The sequence below is a fragment of the Petaurus breviceps genome, unplaced genomic scaffold (assembly GCF_028583685.1).
Source record: "Petaurus breviceps papuanus isolate PSGF00001 unplaced genomic scaffold, PetGlider_PUasm1.0 91133, whole genome shotgun sequence".
Lineage (NCBI taxonomy): Eukaryota > Metazoa > Chordata > Mammalia > Diprotodontia > Petauridae > Petaurus > Petaurus breviceps.
Genome location: NW_027187419.1, coordinates 24,127,274 through 24,133,273, shown reverse-complemented (window position 1 = coordinate 24,133,273; position 6,000 = coordinate 24,127,274). Strand labels below are relative to the sequence as shown.

Here is a 6,000-nt window from a genome sequence, read left to right as displayed (position 1 = left end):
TGTTTATTGATATTATCATTTTAAAATGGCTTTTATTATATCCAATTCATTCCAGTTCAATTGAAGGAATCTTGTCTTCTGTCACTATATGGAAGATAAGGCAATTTGCTTGGAAAAAAAAGTAGCAAGGAATCTATTGAACATATAATGCCAATGGCCTGTCTTCTTTTTGCCCAAGAGGCACTGACACTGGGGTCAGAATAAAGAAGACAAGAGGGAGGGTTTAAAGGAGAGACTTCTATAAGACAGACAAGCAAGAACTCAGAGGCAGCTCAGATATTGCAGATGTTCTGCATCTGCTTGCTTTCCCACTGGGAACAGAGAGATAAAGAGATTAAGACATTTACACAAGTAAGAGATCAGATAAGCAACATGACAACCAAATCGAAGTTCAGCTTATAGTCATAGCATAGAGAAAATGACCCAACCCAAATATTTTAATCCAATTGTATACTGAACTTTTCATGGTAAAAAGTGCCCTTATCAAAGTAGAGAATAAGCAAGTTGAGGTTATTAATGTCACTCACTCTGAGAGAGACAAACAAGTGACCTCTAAATAGAGGAACCTTTAAAAGTCATGTGTTGTTGACTCCATTGGGGTCTGGATGCTTTCTAGAGGAGAGAAAGAATCAAAATCAAAAGTTAGTGTTATTATGGAAAGAATAATAGCTGATAGTTACAACATGAATAGTACATTTGCTAAAATTAATAAATTTTCTTAGTTAATATTCTTGCCAATGGTTGCATGGCAAATGCTTTCTTTGTGTTCTTTGATCCACTTACTTCTCACCAATTCTATAAATTTTCATTCTATATTTGGAACGAAAAAATATCTCAAGAAACGGAAATGTATGTGATCTATGGTAGTCATTCATCCTTCAAACACCTGCATTTGTAAATAAATATCACTAAAATTGCATTCCAGAATGAATGCTAGGCTTTTAGGAAAGAGGCAAAAGGAACGTTTATATCAGCTAAGATTTTTAACAAAAACTAGAAAGATTAGAAACTGTAACTACACAGGTTATTTCTGAGATCAAAAGTAATGCCATCACTATATCAGAGTCCCAATTAAATGCTAACCAATAACCTACAAATAATCACTAGATGATGATAGCATTTGAACTGAGACAATGGAAAAAAGTCTTCACTCTAGGATTGGACATAATTCTAAACTTATTTTTATTTTGCTCTGAAATATGTAGAATACCTTTATTACTTCTCATAAGGACACTGCTATTAGTAGTCTATACATGGTTTAGATGTATGATTTCACTGGCATAGGGCACAACACAATGAGAAAGCTCCTTCAGTCATGAAGGTTTCAGGTATGAAACTGCTCTGCATTTATAATCTTCTAAAAGTGCTTGGGCCACTGACAGGTGATCTCTATAGCGGTTTCTAGAATACCTTCCCATTTTATCTTCTTTTGACTGCTTTATTTAAATCCATGTTGATAAGGCCAAAAACAATCATGTAATTAGCATGCCATTTTAAAGTTAAGATTAATAAAAAAAATTCTATAATTTAATGAACCAGTTGAGGTGCTAAGACTAAATAATCCCAATATAATTATCAGAAAGCATATTAAAGTATACAGACTTGATTATGAACTTCCAAATACTTTTGCTAATCCATGGAGACTCAAAAAACAAGAGAATCCCCCTTTACAAAAACAAACAAACTCTAGATGCTTTATTCCATCATTAGGAGTGGGGAGGACATCACTGCAAATTAAGTGAAAGGAATTTAAAGCTCTTAAATTTCTAAATTAACTGACATGCCTAAAAATATCTACGGAAGTCCAAGACCTTTTCTCATAGGTACAATATACTAGTGGACCATAAACCACTGATATGAGGTCACTGGACAGAAAAATGAAAATAAAACTCAGAGAAGTAGTGTATTGATAACAATCATTCAGTTAAAAGAAAGAAAAAATAACCTAATTGTTGGTAATATGGGGAAAGAAAGTTAAAAGTATGGAGGAATAGACAAGCCTTAAATGAAAAAGGAGAAAGTTGTCTATCCTCTAAAGCAAAGTTGTATATCCCGTGGAACAAGAAATCATGTTGCATTCTGACAGGTCAAAAGTGAAAACTCAAGGTTTCTGCACGATATATGAATAAGTAAGAAGCAGAAAAGAAATCTAAGACTAATTTGAATTAAGAGAAAAGTTACAAGAATAAAAGAAAATTCTGACCAGTCTTTGAAGGCTTTAAGCTAGAATAAGATACCCTAACCAGAGAAAAAGGGAGCTAGAAGAACATAGGTGCTCTGTTCTTCAAGAAGACTCAATCATAGCCACAAAAAATGAAATGAAGAGTTTGACATCATAGAGTTCTTCTGTTTCTTACATGTTCAGGAACGATCATATAAATATGAAACATTAAATGGACTTACTTTTCTGTTAAGTACAAATACTGTACCATATAACTGTAGGAAATATATAACAGAAAAGAGATGTAATACAATTTATTTAACCATTGTTCAATTAAAATCAGATGAATCAAGGGAATTAGAGAATGAATCAAAGACAGAGAAGAAAAGTATAGAGAGGATTGTCAGAACAATGGCACTAAACCTGCCATTCTGTGGATTTACTACCTGTGTTATATTTCCAATTACAGCCATTGTGATATAAAAATTCAGAAAGAATCTGATATCTGAGACTAAACCTACTATTTCCTTGACTCTGGGATAAACAGCATTGGGGGAAAAAATGGAGGAGGAGGGATTAAAAACACCTAAGTGTATAAGAGTCTGCAAAAGCCAAGGATAGAAACAAAGAGCTGTGTCATAGTGAAAACAAGAAGAAAAAAAAATCAAAGTGAAAAATTGCTCTGGTAAAAGCAAAGATTACCATGCCCGGGTATTTGTTGTGGTGGTGACGGTCTGTTGTAGTTGTGGTTGAGGCATAATAAGCAAGGCAACTCAAGCAATGGGCGAGAGCAGCAGCAGCGCGGAAGGGACAGCAGAGGAATATACTTTGCAGGAGGTCTAGCAGGTAGCCAGCCGCAGCTAGAGTGTTTGCTAAGTAAACCTATGAATTTTAAATACAGACAGAGGATGGGAGGAAAGCAGGGGCGGAAATCTCTTATTACTTAGGAGGACAGGAAAATACCCGTAGACTACTGAGACGAGGAAGGAAACATCTCAAACCCTTCTGGAGGCAAACAGTCCTTTAAGCCCGAGGACATGCTAAATGAACCTTTTCACCAAGAGGCAGTGAGGCGCTCTGTGAGGCAGAGAGAAAGAAGGGAGGGAGAACCAGAGGAAGGGAAAGACACACACACGCTCATCCACACACAGCTTGCGAGGAGGACACAGCCAGTCAGAGAGCGAGAGCGCTGGGGAAGAGCGACGACATTGGATGAGAAAATTTTGTACAAAAAAAAACACCAACCAGAGGAGGTGCCTCACCTATTTCCCAATATAATCAAATCCAGAGTGGAAGGAAGCATAAACTGCAAGAAACCAGCAGTAAAAGTGCTATTTAAAGCTCCAGGCGGAGAGGATGCGTTCACCTGCGTCCCTTGTTCAGTGAGCGACAGTGGAAGCGAGAGGATTCCCTCTGGATGACTCCAAACTCCGCAGTTCTCTGCTCCCTCCCAGGCTGAACAGAACCGCGAGGGACTGCTTGCCTGCCTGCCTGCCTTGCTTGCCTGCCTGTTAGATGTGAACTCGAACCGGTCGGTGGCTGCCAAGAGGATGGGAGCCCGGGACTGAGAGGCACCACGGCAGGTAGAGCGCGGACGGAGATTCTGTCACATCATCGGTGAGTGACTGACATTTCTTCAACAGGGGCTGGTGCCTGGGATTGCACTTGGGCATCTTCTGGCATTGGCTAATATGGGCAGCAGAGCCGGGCAGTTCATGCTTTCCTACTAGACTGTCAGTGTATCCAAATTGCAGGGGGGAAGCCAACTGGGGTCTGCTGAGGGCAGAGGTTGCTTTTGTTTCTGATTAGGGTGTTATTTTTGCATGCCTTTTTCTATGCTGAGATTTTTACGTCAGAAAAGTTGAAGCAAGAGTAAAATGTGACCTATTTATGTATGTTCTAATGTTCCCGAAACCAGAAACAGTTCCTTAAACTAGACAGTGGAGAAGACGGCATGCCAGGAAATCTTGAGGAGTCTCTTCAACAGAAAATAAATATTCTAAAAGTAGGAAGCAGTTTGCAGGTGCTGTGTCTGACTGATGCCTGAGAAATATCTAGGTGGGAATCAGGTACCTCTGACTCCAGGGTCCTTGCAATGTAGCAACTTGTTAAAAAGCAGTAGTGAGGTGCTGAAAGTAGAGTTCTACCAAGTTCAGGACACTTAGGAAAATAATAGCTTGAATTATAGCAAGGCTGTGTCTGAAAGCTCAGGCAGGTTGTCAAAAATATTCAGATGCCTATCAGGTATGGGTTTCTCTAATTAAAAGTGTTAAGAGTACTGACTTGAATACTTATGAGTATACTTAAAGATGAGCTGAGAATTGTCCCTTTAGTAAGCAAGCAATTGATTTTCCCCTTAAATAAGACCAACCCCCCCATTCTATATTTATTTTTATTCCCCTTTAGAATAGAAAATAAACAAGAATATAGTATAGCTACTTAAAAGCAAATTCCAGGATCTTCATGTGTTTTTTTCTCCTTAACTAGATATTTTACATGTATTTGTGGTAATATTTTAAATTACCTTATATAATTCCATACTTTCAGTTAATTTTTTGTAAAAGGGAAATGCAAGGGAGCAATGTGAAGAAGTTATATGGCCCAGCTACAGAAGTAATATCAAACAATTAAAATTTGGGTGACATTTAAGAATTAGTGGAGGTGTAATTAATTATCAGTGAATTATGCCAGAACTCCTACAGAAGTACTTTTGACATCCATGTTATTAACAAATGAGTTAATCATGATTAATATTATCCTGAATACCAAAGGAATTAGCAATGATTAGAGCATTATCCTAAAGTGTTATCAAAGAGTTTGAAGTAAATTTCAAATAACACACTCATACTCCTTTTCATACTTTCCCCCTTTCCCCCCATCAACATGCTGAGGCTCAAATTTCATCTAGTGTACCTATAAATCTCATCTAAACTTGATAGATGTGTGTGTGTTCTGAGGTGAAAGAATTAAATATGAAACAAATTTATTTGGAGGGGGAAAAGTGAGTAGAAACGAAGGCTAATTAAGTTTAGTGGATAATGTAAGGCATTGTTATATATCTAGTGCCTCAGAAGGAAGAGAAAGGATTAGAAAAAAAAAGTCAAGAGAGGGCAAAAACTACAAAAATAAGTGAAGACAACTGGAGAAAATGAATTTTTAAAAAATATGTGTGTGTGTGCGTGTGTAAACTGTATTTCAGTGTGGAAAGCTTGTGAATAACAAGAAGTGTATTAGAGATATAAATGGGAATGTTTATAGAACAAAAAGTAGAAAACTTTAACAGGACCATTTTTCCCTCCAATTTAAAGACTCAGGGAATAGAACTTGAGAAGAGAGGGTTACTAACCTGAGTGTGACCTTAGATGATAAGATACGATGTAAGAATTCTCAACAGCAAGAGATCAAGCAATAATAACCCACAGAAACTCAAATCCAGATTTTTGAAGCTGGCAATTAAATCATGGTGAATTGAGTATAGATACTGGTGGATCACTATGAACCAGGTCATTGAAAATCTCTACTTCTTGAATTTAAGGAATAGATGAAAGAAATATGAACATTTACCAGGATAAGCCAAGGTCTAACTCTTAGCTAGTCAGAAACCATTATAGGAACATATAACATGTCTAAACATATAATCAATTATTTATTTAGTTAAAATTATTTTTTAAAGAAATCACCAATGCCTGTTCTTTACCTATATAGCTAACTTTTAGAATAATTATTTAATTAGTTTGATTAACATAATTGTTTTATTTAGCATCCTAAAATACATCCATCTCAGGGTAAATTTTAAGTGTTGGTTTGGAACTGAAAGCTGTCTTAGAGGCAAGAACCAG

At 36.7% G+C, this 6,000-nt stretch overlaps 1 protein-coding gene across 1 annotated transcript in view; it reads left to right on the top strand.

The window, feature by feature from the left end:
• The first annotated feature begins 3,309 nt into the window (after window positions 1-3,309).
• Window positions 3,310-6,000, top strand: part of CNTN5 (contactin 5) — a 1,715,246-nt gene continuing 1,712,555 nt past the window's right edge. The window contains exon 1 of the mRNA XM_069080670.1: window positions 3,310-3,778. The gene's annotated coding sequence lies outside the window, so the exon portion shown is untranslated. The remainder of the gene's footprint in view (window positions 3,779-6,000) is intronic.